A 27897-nucleotide genomic window follows, 5' to 3' on the forward strand; every position below is an offset into this window, starting at 1 on the left:
GCTTCAGATTCATCTAAATGTATCTTCAGATATGTTGATTTTTTTCATATGTGTGTACATACCCAAAACCAAAGCCAGCACATAGTCTGCCAGCATAATGAGGTGTCAGGTTACATCTCTTTTTATACTCTATGTATAGGAAACAGGGGAAGAGGAGTAGTGTTGAGCCACCCCCGTAGTGTTCGAGTTCGGTTCGGTTCGTCGAACACCCGTGTGTTCGCCGAACTGTTCGCCGAACTGTTCGTCGAACACCGTTAAAACCAATGGCAGGCAAACAAAAACACATAGAAACACATAGAAAACACCTTCAAAGGTGTCCAAAAGCTGACAAACTGCTCAGAAGACACAACTAACACATGGAAAAGTGACAAGTACATATAGTCATGCGAAAAGAAAAGAGGTGGAGGAGTAAAAGGAGGGGGAGACACAGATATAGGCATGTCATGCCCTTCTAAAATCCAAAAAGTGAGAAGCCGAGACGGCCAGTCCGCTCCTGCCCGTGCCACCTCTGTGTCGCCGGGTTTGTGCCAGAGCCGCGGTGAACCCTGACGGCCAGCCCCCCTCTCCCAATACTGGTGCCTGTCCGCTGGTGGGTCGAGAGAGCCCCCCTGTGGTGGAGGCAGCTCTAAGCTTTTTAATTTAAATTGTCCCTCTAATTTGAATGAATACACTTTAAATCCATTTACAAGGATCTATTGGAGGGCAAGTCTCATGCCAGCAGCCGCGTAATTCCAGCTCCAGTAGCGTCCACTAAAGCTGCTGCAGTTAAAAAGCTTTTATAAGGATCGAGCTCGGCTGTCCACCGCAAGGCATCCTAGTGCCAGTCCCAGCCCCTATGCCTTGGGGTGCCTCCTGATGCTCTTCACTAAGTATCCCGTGGTCCCGAAGCATTTCCTTTGAAAAAATTAAGTGTCCAAACTACAGGTGGTGTAGCTTGCTTAACAGCCGGGATAATCCGCTGACTAGCAGACACTGCTACTAGGCACAAAGTATTTCCTGGGCTAGATGCAGTTAAAAATTTGTAAGTAGATACTCTCGTTGGATGCTGAGAAAGCATTCCATAGAGTTTCCTGGCACGCCATATATGATTCTCTTAAAAAGCTTGGGGTAGGGGTCTAGGGGACCCTTTTATAGCCAAAATCACGGCCCTGTATCACAATACGTCACCTAGGCTGAAGATAAATGGAACTGTAGCACTGAGGGCTCGGTTGCTACAGACGTATTGCACCTCACCCAGAGGTGTGATATCTCACTCTCAGATAAGGATGGAGTGTGGATCAGGACCCGACACCTGCATGCATTACACCACATTGCCGTGGGGCAGGGCGACCAATATGCCCCTGAGATGGGCACGACAGTCCCTGTCCCTGGCTGGAGTGGGGGGAGGGAACAAAGAGGAAGGGGAACCCTGCAGTGCAGGAGCAGGGAGGAAGCAGTTCCTGGGTGCATTGAGAAGGGAGTATAAAAGGTGGGCACCATCTTAGTTCAGTGCAGAGAAGTCTGAGCAGAAGTGGCAGGGAGCAGGGGCTCTGCATGAGCTCTGCTCCGGAGGCGGGCCTAGTAACAGAGGCCCAGGCCTGCAAGAGGGAGAAGGAAGGAAGAGGAGCGGAGAAGGCTCCAGGAACGAGGAATGAAGGGATCCCAGGGGTGCGGACGGGCGAGTCGCCACCGCACGCCCGAATCCACCTGCGTGGAGGGGTCAGGCCAAAGGGGGAGACCGGTCCCCGAACTAGTGGAGGCAGGAAACGACCCTCAGCTAGAAACCAGAGGCTCTGACATTTTATGTGGCGCAGCCCCTTGCTCCACCCGCTAGGAAGGCACCACATAGGGTCAGGGAAACTGGCGCCAAGTTTACCAAGAGGAGGCCCGAGGTGTTGGTAAGAAAGGCCAGACAAAGGACACACAAAGGGGGTCCTGTGAAGCGCTCCAAAGTTATCTGGGAGTTGTCTGAGCCCCTCACCTGGTGAGCACAGTACGACGTGGGCAGCCGTTACCTGCAGACGTGGTCTGGATAATAAGAACTGTGAGTAAAGGCCCTGAACTGCATCACTGACTCCGTGTCGTTACTGCTGCTGCCCTGCACCATCACCCCCATCCTCCGCATACACTGCCCTGAGGCTATACTCCTCCCGTGGGGAGTTATGCTACGCTCTGCTGCACCCACAACACCAGCCTTAGCGGTCTGCCCTGTAGCGGCGGTTCACTCTGACCGCAATCCACGGGTGGCGTAGTCGGACATTTAAACATCAAAACCACATAAATAGTTCCGCCACTGGTTTGACTGCCCTGAGCCACGGAACCGGATCGCCGCCACGAAGACTACAACCACCAGCATCCACCAAAAAGTGTCCGGCTCCGGGTGTCCCAAGGCCCAGTGGGGGCGTCAGAACATTTTCATCACCTTTCACAATCACCAATGGGACAAGGCAGGGATGTCCTCTGTCCCCTCTCTTATACATCCTAGTGACGGAGCACCTGCTCTCATCAATTCGCCATAACCCCAATATTAGGTGGATTGAGGTGGGAGGCACCGAGTACAAGTGCTCTCTATTTGCTGATGATGTCCTAGTATATATCACTCAATCACATATATCCATCCCTGCTGTTATGGCTGAAATAGATCACTTTGTTACATGGTAAAATTTTAAAATCAATGCAGCGAAGTCTGAGGCCCTCGATGTCTCCCTCCCTAAATCCATATAGGATTCCATCCAGTCCAACTTTCCCTTTGCCTGGCCCTCACAGGGTATCAAATACTTAGGAATTCCTATTCATAGAGACCTCTCCCATCTATGTTATCTTAATTTTGGGCCCTTTATTGAACAATTCCATACAGACCACGGTTGGCAAGTTAGAACTGTAAGATTCACTACGTGAACCACTGGTGTTTTGTGGAAAAGCACATGTACACCGCGTTCCAAATTATTATGCAAAAAGTGTTTAGGAGTGATAAGGGAAGAATTTGTTTGTTTGTCAGTTAAACTCATTGATGGTGATGTGTGTCAGGGCTCTTTATATCACTGTAAGCAATTGCAGACACCTGTGCTAATTAGTTTGGCAGGTGTGTCCAATGAAAGGCAAGACTACTTAAGAAGGCTCTCTCACATTATTAAGCAGCCTACATTTTCTGCCAAAATGGGAAAGAAAAAGGATGTGTCGGCTGCTGAGAAGCAACAAATTGTGGAGTGTTTAGGTCAAGGCATGACTACAATCAACATTGTGCGATGATCAGGATGAAGTGTCTTGGCAATCAAGAAGTATGTAGCTGATTCACAGTACACACGTGTGCGTGCTGATAAGGGCAAATTGAGGACTCTTTCCTACAGGCAATTACGTCAGGTTGAAACAGCAGCGGCAAAAAAGCCTTGTCATAGCAGCAGACAAGTTTTTGAAGCTGCTTGTGCCTCCAACGTCCCCCGAACAACAAGATGCAGGGTCCTTCAGAGGTTTGCAGCTGTGCATATGCCATCCTGTCGACCTCCTCTATCCACTTCACACAAGCAGAAACGGCTCCAGTGGGCCAAACATTACATGAAGACTGATTTCAAAACTGTTTTGTTCACGGATGAGTGCCGTGCAGCGCTCGATGGTCCAGATGAATGGAGTGGAGGATGGCTGGTTGATGGACACCCCACGCAAACACGGCTACAGCGCCAACAAGGAGGAGGTGGAGTAATGTTTTGGGCTGGAATCATGGGGAGAGAGATTGTTGGCCCCTTTAGGATCCCTGAAGGCGCTAAAGATGAACTCCATAATGTATGTGGATTTTCTCAAACAGCACTTCCTGCCATGGTTCAAGAAGAAGAACCGTGTATTTCACAGCAAGATCATTTTTCTGCATGATAATGCACCATCTCATGCTGCACATAAAACATCTGCATCTCTGGCTGATATGGGCATAAAAGGGGACAAACTTATGGTGTGACCCCCATGCTCCCCTGACCTCTACCCCATTCAGAACCTTTGGAGCATCATTAAAAGGAGTGTCTATGATGGCGGGAGGCAGTTCACATCTAAGCAACAGCTCTGGGAGGGTATTCTGTCCTCATGCAAAACAATTGAAGCAGAAACCATCCAAAACCTGACAAATTCAATGGACGAGAGAGTTCAGAAGCTCCTTTCGAACAAGGGGTCCTATGTGAAAATGTAACATCACCTAGAATAAAGTTTTGAGTTGAAAACTGTTTGATTTCAGTTTCTAACAACCTGCTAATGCTTATAATTTCAAAAATGACCATTTTTTTGGTCTTTATTAAAATGAAAAGGTTGATCGAAAAGTTTGGGGGATCTAAGAGTGTGGCAACCCAGTAGTCATGATTACTTCGAATTCTGACAATATGAGGGTCATGCTGCAGGTAGTGCAGCAAGAAGGCACTTATGTGTCTTGCGCATCTCGGAGCCCCAAAATTATTTTCCGGGCTAGATGCAGCTAAAAATTATTTTTAATTTTAAATCTGGTGAAGCTTATTATAGATGGCCTAATAGGATCAGTGCTGCACACTGCTACAAAGCCCAAATTATTTTCCAGTCAAGATACAGATAAACATGATTAGTAATTTGAAAGCTTAAAACGGTTGGTAGGGTGATTTTAACCAATCATCAAGCCTTTACTCTCCCCAGGATGACACAGGGGTAGAAAAGTCGTTTCGGATCCATGATTTGTTCATCTTTATGAACGTGAGTCTGTCTACATTATCAGTGGAGAGCCGCGTGCGCTTATCTGTCAGCACACCACCAGCAGCGCTGAACACACGTTCAGACAGAACGCTGGCTGCGGGGCATGACAAGATCTCCAAGGCGTAAGTGGCTAGCTCCGGCCATTTATCCAGATTGGAAGCCCAAAAAGAGCAAGGGTCCAGTGACACAGTCGTGGCTTCAATGTTTACTTGGAGATACTCCTGTACCATCGTCTCTAGGCGTTGACTATGTGTCAGACTTCTTGTCTCCTGTGGCCTTGCAAAGGATGGGCTAAAAAAGTGGTGAAATGATTCCGCAAAATTGATGTTACCAGCAGATACTGTGGTTCTGTTACGGTTTGAGTGCTGAACACTTGACGGTCCCACGGTTGGCAAGTTGGAACTGTGAGATTCACTACGTGCACCACTGGTATTTTGTGGAAAAGCACATGTAAGATTCTGCAACAGTCTCTGCTGATACTCCTGCATGCGTGCATCCCTTTCTATGGCAGGAATAATTTCTGCAAATTTACTTTTGTACCGGGGATCTAACAGTGTGGCAACCCAGTAGTCAGGATTATTTCTAATTCTCACAATTCGAGGGTCATGTTGCAGGTAGTGCAGCAAGAAGGCACTCATGTGTGTTGCGCATCCAGGAGCACCAAGTCCCTGTTGTGTTGGTGGCGAGGTAACAATCATGCTTCCTTCCTCTGTCCTCTCCCCCCAACCTCGCACAACAGAAATGTGATCAAGGTCTCCCTCATCTGATGAGTCTTCCATCAGTTCGTCCTCCACTTCTTCCTGGGCTCCTGCACCTTCCTCACTAGTTTGGCTGCTACCATGCGCCCTGGTAAAACCATCTCCCCCACCCTCACATGCCTGCCGCCTTGGTGCTGCCGACCGTCTGGACCTTGCAGATGTTAGCCCTTCCGCATACAACTCCTCCTCCTCTACTTCCTCCACCTCCTCTTGTGCCACCACCTGACTCCGAATTCTGTTTAACATGTGCTCCAGCATGTAAATCACCGGAATAGTCATGCTGATAATGGCATCGTCAGCACTAAACATCTTCGTCGCCATTTCAAAACTGTGCAGAAGGGTGCATAGGTTCCTGATCTGAGACCACTCCTCCAGCGTGATTTGCCCCACCTCTGAATCTCGTTGGCCCAGGCTATACGTCAGAACGTATTGCACCAGGGCTTGTCGGTGCTGCCACAGTCGCTGCAACATGTGCAGAGTTGAATTCCACCGGGTAGGCACATCGCATTTTAGCCGGTGAAGTGGCAGGCCCAACGACTTCTGTAGAGATGTAAGTCGCTGAGTTGCGGGATGCGAACGGCGGAAGTGAGCACACAGCGACCGTGCCCTCTGCAGAAGGCCATCTAGTCTGGGATAGTGGGCTAAAAATTGCTGGACAACCAGGTTCAACACGTGAGCCATACAAGGCACGTGTGTGACATTGCCCCGGCGAAGGGCCGCACCCAGGTTTGCAGCATTGTCGCACACGGCCTTCCCTGGTTTCAGGTCCAGTGGAGACAACCATTCATGAAATTGGTTCTCCAGAGCTGACCACAACTCCTCAGCTGTGTGACTCACATTTCCCAGACATTTCAATGTAAAAACCGCCTGATGACGTTGAGCCCTACTGCCAGCATAGTAAGGAGGTGTGCAGGATCCCTTCTGCGCAGTTAGAAAGCTTGTGGCATGACCAGACAGGCTTTGGGTGCAGGTGGAAGACCGAGAGGAGGTTGAGGAGGCAGAAGCAGTGGAGGAACTTTGACATAAAGAGGATTGACGCACAACTCGTGGGGACGGCAAGACTTGGACAGCAGCCCCTTGTCCTGCTGTCACCATAGTTACCCAGTGCCCAGTCAGCGACATGTAACGCCCCTGTCCATGCCTACTCGTCCAAGTGTCTGTGGTGAAATGCACCCTGTCACACACAGAGTTTCTCAAAGAAGCGGTGATGTTGTGTGCGACATGCTGGTGGAGCCCAGGCACACCTTTCTTTGAGAAGTAGTGCCGACTGGGCATCTGGTACTGGGGCACTGCGACGGACATAAGGTCTCGAAAATCCTCTGTGTCCACCAGGTGGAAAGGCAGCATTTCTGTAGCCAAGAGCTTGCAGATGGTGAAATTCAACCTCTTAGCTTTCTCATGGCTAGGAGGAAATGGTCTTTTACTTGTCCACATCTGAGGGACCGAGGGCTGGCTATTGTGCTTAGACGGGGTTGATAAGGGTGTCCCCGGCAAACTGCCGGTCTGTGAGGAAGATGCAGGCGGACATGTTAGGTTGCCTTGATCCAAAGGTGGTGCTATCGATGTCGGACAGCGCTCAACACCAGCTGGTGTTACCACCTCCAAAGAAAATGATGACCTGCCAATCACGCTGGCTGTTGCGGGTAAAGAGGTGGCAGGTCTGCGCCCCAAAACAGGTGTGACTGCTGTCCCCCCAGTCACAGAGGATGAAGAGGCCGCGGATGCACAAGATATGGCAGACGGTGATTGGCCCGGCCGGCTAGGCCGCATTGTAGCACACTGAGCTTCCCACTGCAACTTATGCTTCATGTCCATGTGCCGGTTCATGCATGAAGTACTCAAACTATGTATTTTTTGGCCTCTACTTAGCTTTTGCTGACAAATGTTACAGATAACACGAGTTGGGTCATCTTTATCGATCTGAAAAAATGCCCAGGCTATGCAAGGCTTAGCACCCATGCGACCTGAAGAGCCACCACGACTTGTGGTGAGAGGCAGAGTTGTGTTTGAGGATGCAGTTGTTGACGTGCTTCCAGTACTACGTCTCTGTCCAGGAAGGCGCAACCTGACCTCGTCGTCACTAGCATCTTCCTCCACCTCCTCTGCTGACCTCATCTCTTGGCTGACTGTGGGTTGACAGTAAGTGGGATCTCCGACCTCATCATCATCACCCTGTGCGTTATCACACCCGTCGTCCTCAGAGCCAACCTGTTCCTGCCCTGACAAAAAACTAAAGTTGTCGCTCCAATCAGGTATTTGAGTCTTATCATCGTCTTCCTCATTGTCTCCACCAACAGGAGTTACAGTTTGGGAATGAGGGTCTACATTATGGTCAGAACCTTCTGCGTCTGGTCCTGGATCCGACTCATAAAGATTCTGGGCATCAGTGCAGATCATTTCCTCGTCTGGATTCACAGAAGCGCTGGAGTCGACCTCTGATTCCCAGGCTATAGTATGAGTAAACAGCTCTGCAGACTCAACCATCTGTTCTACCTCATACTCAGACGGGCAGCTGGAGATTTGGGAGCTGTGAGGAAGCAAGTGCGATTTGGGTGACACCTTTGAGGACTGGAGTATTTGTGATGTTGAAGTTGATGTGGAGGAGAGCCCACTTAAAGGAGCACTTGATATCCGTTGAAGCACCTGCTGTTTTTGTGCCTCATCTGGAATTTGTAGCGATTGGCGTGGCCGTAAGAAAGGGATCTTATCACATTGTCCGCTAAAAGAAGTAGACATTTTAGTTTGGCTGGAAGATGGTCTTTCTTCTGCACCTACCCCACGGACACAACCTTTTTTCCCCTTCCCAACACGCCTATTCCCCTTTCCACCAACAGCAGGCCTTTTTCCACTCATTTTGGTGGTTAACTAATTCACAACTCTGGAGTTGTTTGCACAAAAAAACAATGGATGGTAACCGAGCAGAGCTGAGTGGCCAAACTGTGGTATTAGGCCAAAACTATTGGCTGGGCTAGATGCAGAAAAAAATTATTTTTAATTTGCAACCTGATGGAGGTCAGTATAGATGGACTAATAGACCAAGTCCCACACACTGCTAGAAGCCCAAATATTTTTTCAGAGCTAGATGCAGAAAAAAATTATTTTTAATTTGCAACCTGATGGAGGTCAGTATAGATGGACTAATAGACCAAGTCCCACACACTGCTAGAAGCCCAAATATTTTTTCAGAGCTAGATGCAGAAAAAAATTATTTTTAATTTGCAACCTGATGGAGGTCAGTATAGATGGACTAATAGAACAAGTCCCACACGCTGCTAGAAGCCCAAATATTTTTTCAGAGATAAATGAAGAAAAAAATTATTTTTAATTTGCAACCTGATGGAGGTCAGTATAGATGGACTAATAGAACAAGTCCCACACGCTGCTAGAAGCCCAAATATTTTTTCAGAGATAAATGAAGAAAAAAATTATTTTTAATTTGCAACCTGATGGAGGTCAGTATAGATGGACTAATAGACCAAGTCCCACACACTGCTAGAAGCCCAAATATTTTTTCAGAGCTAGATGCAGAAAAAAATTATTTTTAATTTGCAACCTGATGGAGGTCAGTATAGATGGACTAATAGACCAAGTCCCACACACTGCTAGAAGCCCAAATATTTTTTCAGAGCTAGATGCAGAAAAAAATTATTTTTAATTTGCAACCTGATGGAGGTCAGTATAGATGGACTAATAGAACAAGTCCCACACGCTGCTAGAAGCCCAAATATTTTTTCAGAGATAAATGAAGAAAAAAATTATTTTTAATTTGCAACCTGATGGAGGTCAGTATAGATGGACTAATAGACCAAGTCCCACACACTGCTAGAAGCCCAAATATTTTTTCAGAGCTAGATGCAGAAAAAAATTATTTTTAATTTGCAACCTGATGGAGGTCAGTATAGATGGACTAATAGAACAAGTCCCACACGCTGCTAGAAGCCCAAATATTTTTTCAGAGATAAATGAAGAAAAAAATTATTTTTAATTTGCAACCTGATGGAGGTCAGTATAGATGGACTAATAGACCAAGTCCCACACACTGCTAGAAGCCCAAATATTTTTTCAGAGCTAGATGCAGAAAAAAATTATTTTTAATTTGCAACCTGATGGAGGTCAGTATAGATGGACTAATAGACCAAGTCCCACACACTGCTAGAAGCCCAAATATTTTTTCAGAGCTAGATGCAGAAAAAAATTATTTTTAATTTGCAACCTGATGGAGGTCAGTATAGATGGACTAATAGACCAAGTCCCACACACTGCTAGAAGCCCAAATATTTTTTCAGAGCTAGATGCAGAAAAAAATTATTTTTAATTTGCAACCTGATGGAGGTCAGTATAGATGGACTAATAGACCAAGTCCCACACACCGCTAGAAGCCCAAATATTTTTTCAGAGCTAGATGCAGAAAAAAATTATATTCAGTTTGCAACCTGATGGAGGTCAGTATAGATGGACTAATAGAATGATGCTATGCCCAAAAGATTTTACTTCACTAGGTGCAGTAAAAAAATTGGTATTCTATACACAGGTGGTATATCTTGCAACACAGATAGGCTACTCCACTGACTAACACACTCTGCAATAGGCCAAAAAGGATTAGCTTTGCTAGATTCAGCCAAATGCTGTGAAAAAAACTTGCACAGCACTGGCACAGACCTGCCTGGCAAAAACTGATAGGAACTGATGTAACCTAGTCCTGAAAAGGACTCCAATTACAATTAGTCTTTACTCCCACAATCTATCTATTTAAGAGCACAGACCTGCCTGATAAAAGTCGTAGGAAATGCTGTAACCTAGTCCTTAAAAGGACTGCAATCACAACTATTCCCTACTCCCAAGCTATCTGTATATTTGTGCGAAAATTGGCTTGAAATTAACAAGGTATAGCGCACACAGCAACAGCGGTGCCGTCTAACACGCAGCTGCAGCAGTGAGAAAATGGTGGCGACGGGGAAAATGGCTTGGTCTTATAGGGCAAGGACATGTGACATACACTGCCAATCACACATGCCCTTGCTTGTGTGAAAAAAAGCACTTCGCTCCGTGTGTGCGCTGCTGATAGGCTGACAGATTGCACCTCTCCACTGCAAATGCGGGAAAGAGAAAAAAAAATGGAGATCTTCATTGTTCCTGCAGAGATCCATCCCCTGCCCCTCCCCCCGCCCCGCTGTACACTCAAACTGCGTATTAACATTAATTTTCATCATTACTGAGAAAAAATCCAGTTATGATTTTGGTGCACGAACAGTTATCGAACATAACCTCGAACAGCCGAATTTTTCTCAAATTGTTCGTGTTCGCCGACCGGCTCGAACACCGCCCAAAACAGCTCGAATTTGAGATTGGCAAACAGTTCGAGTAGAACAACGCTCATCTCTAAAGAGGAGTGATGAGTATTCAGCCCAGTGAACGGCTATCAGATTTGGGCAGTTAAAGGCAGGTGAAGTTGCATCATCAAGCGGTTGATTTAGTTTACTCCAAAGCTGAATTCACATTCACACAGCTCAGTATTGATTAATTTTGACTTTCATATTGGTACTGCTAAATGTGCTGCAAAGAAAAAAAAGTAGGAATCACTCTGATTCTGTGTGTTTTTTATGGGAGACATCATAGCTGCTAGTTTCCACCCATCAGCTTAAAGAGTACTGAAAGTTAGACATAGAGTCTACAGAGGGAAAAATGCAGAAAACAAGTCATAAAATTGCCAAAGTAGTGTTAATCCTCATATCCACATGACATTTATTTCTGAAAAGCTAGGTATGATTTAAACAAAGCTAAATGATAGGTCTAGGTTAAAAAGCCTCAAAACTGAGCAATGATGTAAATAATGGACCCTCAGATTAAAAGACGGGTGCTTTACAGACTGAGCTATCCAGGTTCTTTCTAAGTGCACTTTTGCAACATTTTCAAAAAAAATGTCTCTGTCCATATTTAAGTATACTCAGAAACATTATCATCCAATTAGACTGTTGAAAGCCAAAACCAAGCACATAATCAATGATTTGTCGTGAATTTGGACATATTTAAAAACATGTTTTTTGTTTTTTTCTCTAGTGTAAAAGAGCATTTTATTTCTCATGTCAAACAAGTGCATTAAGCATGCAACTAATCTTCAAGCACAAGCTGAGATTTAAACAATACAAAGTGACCTGTTGAGATTTAAAAGCTTAACGACTGAACAGGGACTTGAACCCTGGACCCTCAGATTAAAAGTCTGATGCTCTACCGACTGAGCTATCCAGGCTCCTTCTGAATAAACTTAGCACATTTTTCAAGATTTGCTTCCGATTCATCTAAATGTATCTTCAGATATGTTGATTTTTTTCATATGTGTGTACATACCCAAAACCAAAGCCAGCACATAGTCTGCCAGCATAATGAGGTGTCAGGTTACATCTCTTTTTATACTCTATGTATAGGAAACAGGGGAAGAGGAATGATGAGTATTCAGCCCAGTGAAAGGCTATCAGATTTGGGCAGTTAAAGGCAGGTGAAGCTGCATCATCAAGCGGTTGATTTAGTTTACTCCAAAGCTGAATTCACATTCACACAGCTCAGTATTGATTAATTTTGACTTTCATATTGGTACTGCTAAATGTGCTGCAAAGAAAAAAAAGTAGGAATCACTCTGATTCTGTGTGTTTTTTATGGGAGACATCATAGCTGCTAGTTTCCATCCATCAGCTTAAAGAGTACTGAAAGCTAGACATAGAGTCTACAGAGGGAAAAATGCAGAAAACAAGTCATAAAATTGCCAAAGTAGTGTTAATCCTCATATACACATGACATTTATTTCTGAAAAGCTAGGTATGATTTAAACAAAGCTAAATGATAGGTCTAGGTTAAAAAGCCTCAAAACTGAGCAATGACGTAAATAATGGACCCTCAGATTAAAAGACGGGTGCTTTACAGACTGAGCTATCCAGGTTCTTTCTAAGTGCACTTTTGCAACATTTTCAAAAAAAATGTCTCTGTCCATATTTAAGTATACTCAGAAACATTATCATCCAATATGACTGTTCAAAGCCAAAACCAAGCACATAATAAATGATTTGTCGTGAATTTGGACATATTCAAAGACATGTTATTTTCTCTAGTGTAAAAGAGCATTTTATTTCTCATGTCAAACAAGTGCATTAAGCATGCAACTAATCTTCAAGCACAAGCTGAGATTTAAACAATACAAAGTGATCTGTTGAGATTTAAAAGCTTAACACCTGAACAGGGACTTGAACCCTGGACCCTCAGATTAAAAGTCTGATGCTCTACCGACTGAGCTATCCAGGCTCCTTCTGAACAAACTTAGCACATTTTTCAAGATTTGCTTCCGATTCATCTAAATGTATCTTCAGATATGTTGATTTTTTTCATATGTGTGTACATACCCAAAACCAAAGCCAGCACATAGTCTGCCAGCATAATGAGGTGTCAGGTTACATCTCTTTTTATACTCTATGTATAGGAAACAGGGGAAGAGGAATGATGAGTATTCAGCCCAGTGAAAGGCTATCAGATTTGGGCAGTTAAAGGCAGGTGAAGTTGCATCATCAAGCGGTTGATTTAGTTTACTCCAAAGCTGAATTCACATTCACACAGCTCAGTATTGATTAATTTTGACTTTCATATTGGTACTGCTAAATGTGCTGCAAAGAAAAAAAAGTAGGAATCACTCTGATTCTGTGTGTTTTTTATGGGAGACATCATAGCTGCTAGTTTCCATCCATCAGCTTAAAGAGTACTGAAAGTTAGACATAGAGTCTACAGAGGGAAAAATGCAGAAAACAAGTCATAAAATTGCCAAAGTAGTGTTAATCCTCATATACACATGACGTTTATTTCTGAAAAGCTAGGTATGATTTAAACAAAGCTAAATGATAGGTCTAGGTTAAAAAGTCTCAAAACTGAACAATGACGTAAATAATGGACCCTCAGATTAAAAGACGGGTGCTTTACAGACTGAGCTATCCAGGTTCTTTCTAAGTGCACTTTTGCAACATTTTAAAAAAAAATGTCTCTGTCCATATTTAAGTATACTCAGAAAAATTATCATCCAATATGACTGTTCAAAGCCAAAACCAAGCACATAATCAATGATTTGTCGTGAATTTGGACATATTCAAAGACATGTTTTTTGTTTTTTTCTCTAGTGTAAAAAAGCATTTTATTTCTCATGTCAAACAAGTCCATTAAGCATGCACCTAATCTTCAAGCACAAGCTGAGATTTAAACAATACAAAGTGATCTGTTGAGATTTAAAAGCTTAACGCCTGAACAGGGACTTGAACCCTGGACCCTCAGATTAAATGTCTGATGCTCTACCGACTGAGCTATCCAGGCTCCTTCTGAACAAACTTAGCACATTTTTCAAGATTTGCTTCCGATTCATCTAAATGTATCTTCAGATATGTTGATTTTTTTCATATGTGTGTACATACCCAAAACCAAAGCCAGCACATAGTCTGCCAGCATAATGAGGTGTCAGGTGACATCTCTTTTTATACTCTATGTATAGGAAACAGGGGAAGAGGAATGATGAGTATTCAGCCCAGTGAAAGGCTATCAGATTTGGGCAGTTAAAGGCAGGTGAAGTTGCATCATCAAGCGGTTGATTTAGTTTACTCCAAAGCTGAATTCACATTCACACAGCTCAGTATTGATTAATTTTGACTTTCATATTGGTACTGCTAAATGTGCTGCAAAGAAAAAAAAGTAGGAATCACTCTGATTCTGTGTGTTTTTTATGGGAGACATCATAGCTGCTAGTTTCCACCCATCAGCTTAAAGAGTACTGAAAGTTAGACATAGAGTCTACAGAGGGAAAAATGCAGAAAACAAGTCATAAAATTGCCAAAGTAGTGTTAATCCTCATATCCACATGACATTTATTTCTGAAAAGCTAGGTATGATCTAAACAAAGCTAAATGATAGGTCTAGGTTAAAAAGTGTAATGCACACGCCCATGCTGAGCGCCGTATGCGTGTGATTCCACTGGACCGTGCCGGAGAGTGAATGCCTGGAGGGGCGTAACTAGGTACTCACCCGATCCGACCAGGGTCGCACGACGGCATACGACGCCAGTGCACCAAGGAGAAACCGAGCAGAGGGACCAGGTGCTACTCCAGGACAGACCCCGGACACGGCTGTTGACCCACACAGAGGAATACAGGAACAGACTGGTTAGGCTGGCTCACAGACTGGTGGGAATAGGCAGGCACGACTGGTATGCAGGCAGGCGGGTATGCAGGCAGGGGGGGTACAGGCAAGCACAGCTAGAGTGCAGACAGGAAGGCACTAGCAGGTAGGAACACAGGCGGGATAGGACCCAGTACACACTGGGACTCTGGAACAGAACCACAGATGTGGCGGACAAACACAGCAGAGTGAGGCCGCCCAGAGAGGTGAGCGAGAGCAGGGCAGGACGAGACCGCCCGGAGCGGTGAGCAAGAGCAGGGCAGGACGAGACCGCCTGGAGAGGTGAGCAAGAGCAGGGCAGGACGAGACCGCCTGGAGAGGTGAGCAAGAGCAGGGCAGGACGAGACCGCCTGGAGCGGTGAGCAAGTGCAGGGCAGGACGAGACCGCCTGGAGCGGTGAGCAAGAGCAGAGCAGGACGAGACCGCCTGGAGCGGTGAGCAAGAGCAGAGCAGGACGAGACCGCCTGGGGCGGTGAGCAAGAGCAGAGCAGGACGAGACTGCCTGGAGCGGTGAGCAAGAGCAGAGCAGGAAGAGACCGCCTGGAGAGGTGAGCAAGAGCAGAGCAGGACGAGACCGCCTGGAGAGGTGAACAAGAGCAGGGCAGGACGAGACCGCCTGGAGCGGTGAGCAAGAGCAGGGCAGGACGAGACCGCCTGGAGCGGTGAGCAAGAGCAGGGCAGGACGAGACCGCCTGGAGCGGTGAGCAAGAACAGAGCAGGACGAGACCGCCTGGAGTGGTGAGCAAGAGCAGAACAGGACGAGACCGCCTGGAGCGGTGAGCAAGAGCAGAGCAGGACGAGACCACCTGGAGCGGTGAGCAAGAGCAGAGCAGGACGAGACCGCCAGGAGCGGTGAGCAAAGGGTCAGAGCTGAGCGAGACTGCCGGAGCAGTGAGCAAGGAGTGAGAGCAGGACAGACAGGGCTCTGTTCACACGGAACAGACAGGAAGGGAAAGACAGAGCCAGATACCCACAGGGTATTTGCAGTGAAGTAGCAAGTGGACCACAAACTCACAAACGGGAGTACAGAGACAACAAGCAGGAGTTAGGTACGAGTTCAGACTCTGCAGAAAAAGGAAAGGAACGGACATAGAGGCAAAACAGGTAAAGGATAGGAGAGAGTTCAGACTGGAACTGAGTGTACAGAAGAGACCGACACTGCAGCGGGATACAGGAGCGGGTCTGGGAATACGGTCCCCAGAGAGGCGGGACGAACAGGCAAGGAGCGTGTTCAGACAGGACAGACAAGATACAGGAGCGGGTCTAGGTAAGCGGCCCCTAGAAGGCGGGAGGAACAGGCTAGGAGCGTGTTCAGACAGGACAGACAAGATACAGGAGCGGGTCTAGGTAAGCGGCCCCTAGAAGGCGGAAGGAACAGGCTAGGAGCGTGTTCAGACAGGCCTGGAAATACAGCCTCCAGGATAGGCAGACAAGAGAAACGCAGAACGGGACCTGGCACCTTCAGAGTGCAAGCACACACTGAATGAAACATAATGCTCAGGCAGGGATTGATTGGAGCAGCTGGGTTATATACCAGGTGACAGACAGCAATAGGCTGAGGACGCACAAGGGGTGTGACCCACAGCAGGTACAAAAAGCAGGAAGTGATCGGGCGCCGCCCTTAAGCAGCAGAAACAGACACAAACAGACAGCATGGAGGGAAGCCAGAGAGACATTCTGGACTGGAGATCAAGTGCGCGCTCTTGCACAGTGGGAGATGGACCACCATGCAAGGGCGCCGCCAGGTATGTTACAAAAAGCCTCAAAACTGAACAATGACGTAAATAATGGACCCTCAGATTAAAAGACGGGTGCTTTACAGACTGAGCTATCCAGGTTCTTTCTAAGTGCACTTTTGCAACATTTTCAAAAAAAATGTCTCTGTCCATATTTAAGTATACTCAGAAAAATTATCATCCAATATGACTGTTGAAAGCCAAAACCAAGCACATAATCAATGATTTGTCGTGAATTTGGACATATTCAAAGACATGTTTTTTGTTTTTTTCTCTAGTGTAAAAGAGCATTTTATTTCTCATGTCAAACAAGTGCATTAAGCATGCAACTAATCTTCAAGCACAAGCTGAGATTTAAACAATACAAAGTGATCTGTTGAGATTTGAAATCTTAACGCCTGAACAGGGACTTGAAGCCTGGACCTTCAGATTAAAAGTCTGATGCTCTACCGACTGGTAGAGCATCAGGCTCCTTCTGAACAAACTTAGCACATTTTTCAAGATTTACTTCTAATTCATCTAAATGTATCTTCAGATATGTTGATTTTTTTCATATGTGTGTACATACCCAAAACCAAAGCCAGCACATAGTCTGCCAGCATAATGAGGTGTCAGGTTACATCTCTTTTTATACTCTATGTATAGGAAACAGGGGAAGAGGAGTGATGAGTATTCAGCCCAGTGAAAGGCTATCAGATTTGGGCAGTTAAAGGCAGGTGAAGTTGCATCATCAAGCGGTTGATTTAGTTTACTCCAAAGCTGAATTCACATTCACACAGCTCAGTATTGATTAATTTTGACTTTCATATTGGTACTGCTAAATGTGCTGCAAAGAAAAAAAAGTAGGAATCACTCTGATTCTGTGTGTTTTTTATGGGAGACATCATAGCTGCTAGTTTCCACCCATCAGCTTAAAGAGTACTGAAAGTTAGACATAGAGTCTACAGAGGGAAAAATGCAGAAAACAAGTCATAAAATTGCCAAAGTAGTGTTAATCCTCATATCCACATGACATTTATTTCTGAAAAGCTAGGTATGATTTAAACAAAGCTAAATGATAGGTCTAGGTTAAAAAGTGTAATGCACACGCCCAGGCTGTGCGGCGTGTGCGTGTGATTCCACTGGACCGTGCCGGAGAGTGAATGCCTGGAGGGGCGTAACTAGGTACTCACCCGATCCGACCAGGGTCGCACGACGGCATACCACGCCAGTGCACCAAGGAGGAACCGAGCAGAGGGACCAGGTGCTACTCCAGGACAGACCCCGGACACGGCTGTTGACCCACACAGAGGAATACAGGAACAGACTGGTTAGGCTGGCTCACAGACTGGTGGGAATAGGCAGGCACGACTGGTATGCAGGCAGGCGGGTATGCAGGCAGGGGGGGTACAGGCAAGCACAGCTAGAGTGCAGACAGGAAGGCACTAGCAGGTAGGAACACAGGCGGGATAGGACCCAGTACACACTGGGACTCTGGAACAGAACCACAGATGTGGCGGACAAACACAGCAGAGTGAGGCCGCCCAGAGAGGTGAGTGAGAGCAAGGCAGGATGAGACCACCCGGAGCGGTGAGCAAGAGCAGGGCAGGACGAGACCGCCTGGAGAGGTGAGCAAGAGCAGGGCAGGACGAGACCGCCTGGAGAGGTGAGCAAGAGCAGGGCAGGACGAGACCGCCTGGAGCAGTGAGTAAGAGCAGGGCAGGACGAGACCGCCTGGAGCGGTGAGCAAGAGCAGAGCAAGATGAGACCGCCTGGAGCGGTGACCAAGAGCAGAGCAGGACGAGACCGCCTGGAGTGGTGAGCAAGAGCAGAGCAGGATGAGACCGCCTGGAGCGGTGAGCAAGAGCAGAGCAGGACGAGACCGCCTGGAGAGGTGAGCAAGAGCAGAGCAGGACGAGACCGCCTGGAGAGGTGAGCAAGAGCAGGGCAGGACGAGACCGCCTGGAGCGGTGAGCAAGAGCAGGGCAGGACGAGACCGCCTGGAGCGGTGAGCAAGAGCAGGGCAGGACGAGACCGCCTGGAGCGGTGAGCAAGAACAGAGCAGAACGAGACCGCCTGGAGCGGTGAACAAGTGCAGAGCAGGACGAGACCGCCTGGAGCGGTGAGCAAGAGCAGAGCAGGACGAGACCGCCTGGAGCGGTGAGCAAGAGCAGAGCAGGACGAGACCGCCAGGAGCGGTGAGCAAAGGGTCAGAGCTGAGCGAGACTGCCGGAGCAGTGAGCAAGGAGTGAGAGCAGGACAGACAGGACTCTGTTCACACGGAACAGACAGGAAGGGAAAGGCAGAGCCAGATACCCACAGGGTATTTGCAGTGAAGTAGCAAGTGGACCACAAACTCACAAACGGGAGTACAGAGACAACAAGCAGGAGTTAGGTACGAGTTCAGACTCTGCAGAAAAAGGAAAGGAACGGACATAGAGGCAAAACAGGTAAAGGATAGGAGAGAGTTCAGACTGGAACTGAGTGTACGGAAGAGACCGACACTGCAGCGGGATACAGGAGCGGGTCTGGGAATACGGTCCCCAGAGAGGCGGGACGAACAGGCAAGGAGCGTGTTCAGACAGGACAGACAAGATACAGTAGCGGGTCTATGCAATCGGCTCCTAGAAGGCGGGAGGAACAGGCTAGGAGCGTGTTCAGACAGGACAGACAAGATACAGGAGCGGGTCTAGGTAATCGGCCCCTAGAAGGCGGGAGGAACAGGCTAGGAGCGTGTTCAGACAGGACAGACAAGATACAGGAGCGGGTCTAGGTAAGCGGCCCCTAGAAGGCGGAAGGAACAGGCTAGGAGCGTGTTCAGACAGGCCTGGAAATACAGCCTCCAGGATAGGCAGACAAGAGAAACGCAGAACGGGACCTGGCACCTTCAGAGTGCAAGCACACACTGAATGAAACACAATGCTCAGGCAGGGATTGATTGGAGCAGCTGGGTTATATACCAGGTGACAGACAGCAATAGGCTGAGGACGCACAAGGGGTGTGACCCACAGCAGGTACAAAAAGCAGGAAGTGATCGGGCGCCGCCCTTAAGCAGCAGAAACAGACACAAACAGACAGCATGGAGGGAAGCCAGAGAGACATTCTGGACTGGAGATCAAGTGCGCGCTCTTGCACAGTGGGAGATGGACCACCATGCAAGGGCGCTGCCAGGTATGTTACAAAAAGCCTCAAAACTGAACAATGACGTAAATAATGGACCCTCAGATTAAAAGACGGGTGTTTTACAGACTGAGCTATCCAGGTTCTTTCTAAATACACTTTTGCAACATTTTCAAAAAAAATGTCTCTGTCCATATTTAAGTATACTCAGAAAAATTATCATCCAATATGACTGTTGAAAGCCAAAACCAAGCACATAATCAATGATTTGTCATGAGTTTGGACATATTCAAAGACATGTTTTTTGTTTTTTTCTCTAGTGTAAAAGAGCATTTTATTTCTCATGTCAAACAAGTGCATTAAGCATGCAACTAATCTTCAAGCACAAGCTGAGATTTGAACAATACAAAGTGATCTGTTGAGATTTAAAAGCTTAACGCCTGAACAGGGACTTGAACCCTGGACCCTCAGATTAAAAGTCTGATGCTCTACCGACTGAGCTATCCAGGATCCTTCTGAGCAAACTTAGCACATTTTTCAAGATTTGCTTCCGATTCATCTAAATGTATCTTCAGATATGTTGATTTTTTTTCATATGTGTGTACATACCCAAAACCAAAGCCAGCACATAGTCTGCCAGCATAGTGAGGTGTCAGGTTACATCTCTTTTTATACTCTATGTATAGGAAACAGGGGAAGAGGAATGATGAGTATTCAGCCCAGTGAAAGGCTATCAGATTTGGGCAGTTAAAGGCAGGTGAAGTTGCATCATGAAGCGGTTGATTTAGTTTACTCCAAAGCTGAATTCACATTCACACAGCTCAGTATTGATTAATTTTTACTTTCATATTGGTACTGCTAAATGTGCTGCAAAGAAAAAAAAGTAGGAATCACTCTGATTCTGTGTGTTTTTTATGGGAGACATCATCGCTGCTAGTTTCCACACATCAGCTTAAAGAGTATTAAAAGTTAGACATAGCGTTTACAGAGGGAAAAATGCAGAAAACAAGTCATAAAATTGCCAAAGTAGTGTTAATCCTCATATCCACATGACATTTATTTCTGAAAAGCTAGGTATGATTTAAACAAAGCTAAATGATAGGTCTAGGTTAAAAAGCCTCAAAACTGAACAATGACGTAAATAATGGACCCTCAGATTAAAAGACGGGTGCTTTACAGACTGAGCTATCCAGGTTCTTTCTAAGTGCACTTTTGCAACATTTTCAAAAAAAAAGTCTCTGTCCATATTTAAGTATACTCAGAAAAATTATCATAAAATATGACTGTTCAAAGCCAAAACCAAGCACATAATCAATGAATTGTCGTGAATTTGGACATATTCAAAGACATGTTTTTTGTTTTTTTCTCTAGTGTAAAAAAGCATTTTATTTCTCATGTCAAACAATTGCATTAAGCATGCAACTGATCTTCAAGCACAAGCTGAGATTTAAACAATACAAAGTGATCTGTTGAGATTTAAAGCCTTAATGCCTGAACAGGGACTTGAACCCAGAGCCCTCAGATTAAAAGTCTGATGCTCTACCGACTGAGCTATCCAGGGTCCTTCTAAACAAACTTAGCACATTTTTCAAGATTTACTTCCGATTCATCTAAATGTATCTTCAGATATGTTGATTTTTTTCATATGTGTGTACATACCCAAAACCAAAGCCAGCACATAGTCTGCCAGCATAATGAGGTGTCAGGTTACATCTCTTTTTATACTCTATGTATAGGAAACAGGGGAAGAGGAATGATGAGTATTCAGCCCAGTGAAAGGCTATCAGATTTGGGCAGTTAAAGGCAGGTGACGTTGCATCATCAAGCGGTTGATTTAGTTTACTCCAAAGCTGAATTCACATTCACACAGCTCAGTATTGATTAATTTTGACTTTCATATTGGTACTGCTAAATGTGCTGCAAAGAAAAAAAAGTAGGAATCACTCTGATTCTGTGTGTTTTTTATGGGAGACATCATAGCTGCTAGTTTCCACACATCAGCTTAAAGAGTTTTGAAAGTTAGACATAGAGTCTACAGAGGGAAAAATACCGAAAACAAGTCATAAAATTGCCAAAGTAGTGTTAATCCTCATATCCACATGACATTTATTTCTGAAAAGCTAGGTATGATTTAAACAAAGCTAAATGATAGGTCTAGGTTAAAAAGCCTCAAAACTGAACAATGACGTAAATAATGGACCCTCAGATTAAAAGACGGGTGCTTTACTGACTGAGCTGTCCAATTTTCTTTCTAAGTGCACTGTTGCAACATTTTCGAAAAAAATGTCTCTGTCCATATTTAAGTTTACTCAGAAAAATTATCATCCAATATGACTGTTCAAAGCCAAAACCAAGCACATAATCAATGATTTCTCGTGAATTTGGACATATTCAAAGACATGTTTTTTGTTTTTTTCTCTAGTGTAAAAGAGCATTTTATTTCTCATGTCAAACAAGTGCATTAAGCATGCAACTAATCTTCAAGCACAAGCTGATATTTAAACAATACAAAGTGATCTGTTGAGATTTAAAAGCTTAACGCCTGAAAAGGGACTAGAACCCTGGACCCTCAGATTAAAAGTCTGATGCTCTACCGACTGGTAGAGCATCAAGCTTCTTTTGAACAAACTTAGCACATTTTTCAAGATTTACTTACGATTCATCTAAATGTATCTTCAGATATGTTGTTTTTTTTCATGTGTGTGTACATACCCAAAACCAAAGCCAGCACATAGTCTGCCAGCATAATGAGGTGTCAGGTTACATCTCTTTTTATACTCTATGTATAGGAAACAGGGGAAGAGGAATGATGACTATTCAGCCCAGTGAAAGGCTATCAGATTTGGGTAGTTAAAGGCAGGTGAAGTTGCATCAACAAGCGGTTGATTTAGTTTACTCCAAAGCTGAATTCACATTCACACAGCTCAGTATTGATTAATTTTAACTTTCATATTGGTACTGCTAAATGTGCTGCAAAGAAAAAAAAGTAGGAATCACTCTGATTCTGTGTGTTTTTTATGGGAGACATCATAGCTGCTAGTTTCCACACATCAGCTTAAAGAGTTTTGAAAGTTAGACATAGAGTCTACAGAGGGAAAAATGCCGAAAACAAGTCATAAAATTGCCAAAGTAGTGTTAATCCTCATATCCACATGACATTTATTTCTGAAAAGCTAGGTATGATTTAAACAAAGCTAAATGATAGGTCTAGGTTAAAAAGCCTCAAAACTGTACAATGACGTAAATAATGGACCCTCAGATTAAAAGACGGGTGCTTTACAGATTGAGCTATCCAGGTTCTTTCCAAGTGCACTTTTGCAACATTTTCGAAAAAAATGTCTCTGTCCATATTTAAGTTTACTCAGAAAAATTATCATCCAAGCACATAATCAATGATTTGTCGTGAATTTGGACATATTCAAAGACATGTTTTTTGTTTTTTTCTCTAGTGTAAAAGAGCATTTTATTTCTGATGTCAAACAAGTGCATTAAGCATGCAACTAATTTTCAAGCACAAGCTGAGATTTAAACAATACAAAGTGATCTGTTGAGATTTAAAAGCTTAACGCCTGAACAGGGACTTGAACCCTGGACCCTCAGATTAAAAGTCTAATGCTCTACCGACTGGTAGACCATCAAGCTCCTTCTGAACAAACTTAGCACATTTTTCAAAATTTACTTCCGATTCATCTAAATGTATCTTCAGATATGTTGATTTTTTTCATATGTGTGTACATACGAAAAAACCAAAGCCAGCACAAAGTCTGCCAGCATAATGAGGTGTCAGGTTACATCTCTTTTTATACTCTATGTATAGGAAACAGGGGAAGAGGAATGATGAGCATTCAGCCCAGTGAAAGGCTATCAGATTTGGGCAGTTAAAGGCATGTGAAGTTGCATCATCAAGCGGTTGATTTAGTTTACTCCAAAGCTGAATTCACATTCACACAGCTCAGTATTGATTAATTTTGACTTTCATATTGGTACTGCTAAATGTGCTGCAAAGAAAAAAAAGTAGGAATCACTCTGATTCTGTGTGTTTTTTATGGGAGACATCATAGCTGCTAGTTTCCACCCATCAGCTTAAAGAGTACTGAAAGTTAGACATAGAGTCTACAGAGGGAAAAATGCAGAAAACAAGTCATAAAATTGCCAAAGTAGTGTTAATCCTCATATCCACATGACATTTATTTCTGAAAAGCTAGGTATGATTTAAACAAAGCTAAATGATAGGTCTAGGTTAAAAAGTGTAATGCACATGCCCAGGCTGTGCGGCGTGTGCGTGTGATTCCACTGGACCGTGCCGGAGAGTGAATGCCTGGAGGGGCGTAACTAGGTACTCACCCGATCCGACCAGGGTCGCACGACGGCATACCACGCCAGTGCACCAAGGAGGAACCGAGCAGAGGGACCAGGTGCTACTCCAGGACAGACCCCGGACACGGCTGTTGACCCACACAGAGGAATACAGGAACAGACTGGTTAGGCTGGCTCACAGACTGGTGGGAATAGGCAGGCACGACTGGTATGCAGGCAGGCGGGTATGCAGGCAGGGGGGGTACAGGCAAGCACAGCTAGAGTGCAGACAGGAAGGCACTAGCAGGTAGGAACACAGGCGGGATAGGACCCAGTACACACTGGGACTCTGGAACAGAACCACAGATGTGGCGGACAAACACAGCAGAGTGAGGCCGCCCAGAGAGGTGAGTGAGAGCAAGGCAGGATGAGACCACCCGGAGCGGTGAGCAAGAGCAGGGCAGGACGAGACCGCCTGGAGAGGTGAGCAAGAGCAGGGCAGGACGAGACCGCCTGGAGAGGTGAGCAAGAGCAGGGCAGGACGAGACCGCCTGGAGCAGTGAGTAAGAGCAGGGCAGGACGAGACCGCCTGGAGCGGTGAGCAAGAGCAGAGCAAGATGAGACCGCCTGGAGCGGTGACCAAGAGCAGAGCAGGACGAGACCGCCTGGAGTGGTGAGCAAGAGCAGAGCAGGATGAGACCGCCTGGAGCGGTGAGCAAGAGCAGAGCAGGACGAGACCGCCTGGAGAGGTGAGCAAGAGCAGAGCAGGACGAGACCGCCTGGAGAGGTGAGCAAGAGCAGGGCAGGACGAGACCGCCTGGAGCGGTGAGCAAGAGCAGGGCAGGACGAGACCGCCTGGAGCGGTGAGCAAGAGCAGGGCAGGACGAGACCGCCTGGAGCGGTGAGCAAGAACAGAGCAGAACGAGACCGCCTGGAGCGGTGAACAAGTGCAGAGCAGGACGAGACCGCCTGGAGCGGTGAGCAAGAGCAGAGCAGGACGAGACCGCCTGGAGCGGTGAGCAAGAGCAGAGCAGGACGAGACCGCCAGGAGCGGTGAGCAAAGGGTCAGAGCTGAGCGAGACTGCCGGAGCAGTGAGCAAGGAGTGAGAGCAGGACAGACAGGACTCTGTTCACATGGAACAGACAGGAAGGGAAAGGCAGAGCCAGATACCCACAGGGTATTTGCAGTGAAGTAGCAAGTGGACCACAAACTCACAAACGGGAGTACAGAGACAACAAGCAGGAGTTAGGTACGAGTTCAGACTCTGCAGAAAAAGGAAAGGAACGGACATAGAGGCAAAACAGGTAAAGGATAGGAGAGAGTTCAGACTGGAACTGAGTGTACGGAAGAGACCGACACTGCAGCGGGATACAGGAGCGGGTCTGGGAATACGGTCCCCAGAGAGGCGGGACGAACAGGCAAGGAGCGTGTTCAGACAGGACAGACAAGATACAGGAGCGGGTCTATGCAATCGGCTCCTAGAAGGCGGGAGGAACAGGCTAGGAGCGTGTTCAGACAGGACAGACAAGATACAGGAGCGGGTCTAGGTAATCGGCCCCTAGAAGGCGGGAGGAACAGGCTAGGAGCGTGTTCAGACAGGACAGACAAGATACAGGAGCGGGTCTAGGTAAGCGGCCCCTAGAAGGCGGAAGGAACAGGCTAGGAGCGTGTTCAGACAGGCCTGGAAATACAGCCTCCAGGATAGGCAGACAAGAGAAACGCAGAACGGGACCTGGCACCTTCAGAGTGCAAGCACACACTGAATGAAACACAATGCTCAGGCAGGGATTGATTGGAGCAGCTGGGTTATATACCAGGTGACAGACAGCAATAGGCTGAGGACGCACAAGGGGTGTGACCCACAGCAGGTACAAAAAGCAGGAAGTGATCGGGCGCCGCCCTTAAGCAGCAGAAACAGACACAAACAGACAGCATGGAGGGAAGCCAGTGAGACATTCTGGACTGGAGATCAAGTGCGCGCTCTTGCACAGTGGGAGATGGACCACCATGCAAGGGCGCTGCCAGGTATGTTACAAAAAGCCTCAAAACTGAACAATGACGTAAATAATGGACCCTCAGATTAAAAGACGGGTGTTTTACAGACTGAGCTATCCAGGTTCTTTCTAAATACACTTTTGCAACATTTTCAAAAAAAATGTCTCTGTCCATATTTAAGTATACTCAGAAAAATTATCATCCAATATGACTGTTGAAAGCCAAAACCAAGCACATAATCAATGATTTGTCATGAGTTTGGACATATTCAAAGACATGTTTTTTGTTTTTTTCTCTAGTGTAAAAGAGCATTTTATTTCTCATGTCAAACAAGTGCATTAAGCATGCAACTAATCTTCAAGCACAAGCTGAGATTTAAACAATACAAAGTGATCTGTTGAGATTTAAAAGCTTAATGCCTGAACAAGGACTTGAACACTGGACCATCAAATTAAAAGTCTGATGCTATACCGACTGAGCTATCCAGGTTCCTTCTGACCAAACTTAGCACATTTTTCAAGAATTACTTCCGATTCATCTAAATGTATCTTCAGATATGTTGATTTTTTTCATATGTGTGTACATACCCAATACCAAAGCCAGCACATAGTCTGCCAGCATAATGAGGTGTCAGGTTACATCTCTTTTTATACTCTATGTACAGGAAACAGGGGAAGAGGAGTGATGAGTTTTCAGCCCAGTGAAAGGCTATCAGTTTTGGGCAGTTAAAGGCAGGTGAAGTTGCATCATCAAGCGGTTGATTTAGTTTACTCCAAAGCTGAATTCTCATTCACACAGCTCAGTATTGATTAATTTTGAATTTCATATTGGTACTGCTAAATGTGCTGCAAAGAAAAAAAAGTAGGAATCACTCTGATTCTGTGTGTTTTTTATAGGAGACATCATAGCTGCTAGTTTCCACCCATCAGCTTAAAGAGTACTGAAAGTTAGACATAGAGTCTACAGAGAGAAAAATGCAGAAAACAAGTCATAAAATTGCCAAAGTAGTGTTAATCCTCATATCCACATGACATTTATTTCTGAAAAGCTAGGTATGATTTAAACAAAGCTAAATGATAGGTCTAGGTTAAAAAGCCTCAAAACTGAACAATGACGTAAATAATGGACCCTCAGATTAAAAGACGGGTGCTTTACAGACTGAGCTATCCAGGTTCTTTCTAAGTGCACTTTTGCAACATTTTCAAAAAAAATGTCTCTGTCCATATTTAAGTATACCCAGAAAAATTATCATCCAATATGACTGTTCAAAGCCAAAACCAAGCACATAATCAATAATTTGTCGTGAATTTGGACATATTCAAAGACATGTTTTTTGTTTTTTTCTCTAGTGTAAAAGAGCATTTTATTTCTCATGTCAAACAAGTGCATTAAGCATGCAACTAATCTAAATGCACAAGCTGAGATTTAAACAATACAAAGTGATCTGTTGAGATTTTAAAGCTTAACACCTGAACAGAGACTTGAACCCTGGACCCTCAGATTAAAAGTCTGATGCTTTACCGACTGAGCTATCCAGGCTCCTGCTGATCCAACTTAGCACATTTTTCAAGATTTGCTTCCGATTCATCTAAGTGTATCTTCAGATATGTTGATTTTTTTCATATGTGTGTACATACCCAAAACCAAAGCCAGCACATAGTCTGCCAGCATAATGAGGTGTCAGGTTACATCTCTTTTTATACTCTATGTACAGGAAACAGGGGAAGAGGAGTGATGAGTATTCAGCCCAGTGAAAGGCTATCAGTTTTGGGCAGTTAAAGGCAGGTGAAGTTGCATCATCAAGCGGTTGATTTAGTTTACTCCAAAGCTGAATTCTCATTCACACAGCTCAGTATTGATTAATTTTGAATTTCATATTGGTACTGCTAAATGTGCTGCAAAGAAAAAAAAGTAGTAATCACTCTGATTCTGTGTGTTTTTTATGGGAGACATCATAGCTGCTAGTTTCCACCCATCAGCTTAAAGAGTACTGAAAGTTAGACATAGAGTCTACAGAGGGAAAAATGCAGAAAACAAGTCATAAAATTGCCAAAGTAGTGTTAATCCTCATATCCACATGACATTTATTTCTGAAAAGCTAGGTATGATTTAAACAAAGCTAAATGATAGGTCTAGGTTA

At 45.3% G+C, this 27897-nt stretch overlaps 6 non-coding genes across 6 annotated transcripts; all 6 read right to left on the reverse strand.

Moving 5' to 3' along the window:
- Nucleotides 1-11609: 11609 nt before the first annotated feature.
- On the reverse strand, nucleotides 11610-11682 carry TRNAK-UUU (transfer RNA lysine (anticodon UUU)). Its single transcript has one exon. It is a non-coding gene; the product is annotated as a tRNA-Lys (tRNA).
- A 970-nt stretch (nucleotides 11683-12652) lies between these two features.
- TRNAK-UUU (transfer RNA lysine (anticodon UUU)) lies at nucleotides 12653-12725 on the reverse strand. Its single transcript has one exon. It is a non-coding gene; the product is annotated as a tRNA-Lys (tRNA).
- A 977-nt stretch (nucleotides 12726-13702) lies between these two features.
- TRNAK-UUU (transfer RNA lysine (anticodon UUU)) lies at nucleotides 13703-13775 on the reverse strand. Its single transcript has one exon. It is a non-coding gene; the product is annotated as a tRNA-Lys (tRNA).
- Nucleotides 13776-19902: 6127 nt separating this feature from the next.
- On the reverse strand, nucleotides 19903-19975 carry TRNAK-UUU (transfer RNA lysine (anticodon UUU)). Its single transcript has one exon. It is a non-coding gene; the product is annotated as a tRNA-Lys (tRNA).
- A 978-nt stretch (nucleotides 19976-20953) lies between these two features.
- Nucleotides 20954-21026, reverse strand: TRNAK-UUU (transfer RNA lysine (anticodon UUU)). Its single transcript has one exon. It is a non-coding gene; the product is annotated as a tRNA-Lys (tRNA).
- A 6197-nt stretch (nucleotides 21027-27223) lies between these two features.
- Nucleotides 27224-27296, reverse strand: TRNAK-UUU (transfer RNA lysine (anticodon UUU)). Its single transcript has one exon. It is a non-coding gene; the product is annotated as a tRNA-Lys (tRNA).
- Nucleotides 27297-27897: the final 601 nt, after the last annotated feature.

This window comes from Phyllobates terribilis, unplaced genomic scaffold, assembly GCF_046119375.1.
Source record: "Phyllobates terribilis strain yellow unplaced genomic scaffold, ASM4611937v1 Scaffold_1__5_contigs__length_1240528914, whole genome shotgun sequence".
Taxonomy (NCBI): domain Eukaryota; kingdom Metazoa; phylum Chordata; class Amphibia; order Anura; family Dendrobatidae; genus Phyllobates; species Phyllobates terribilis.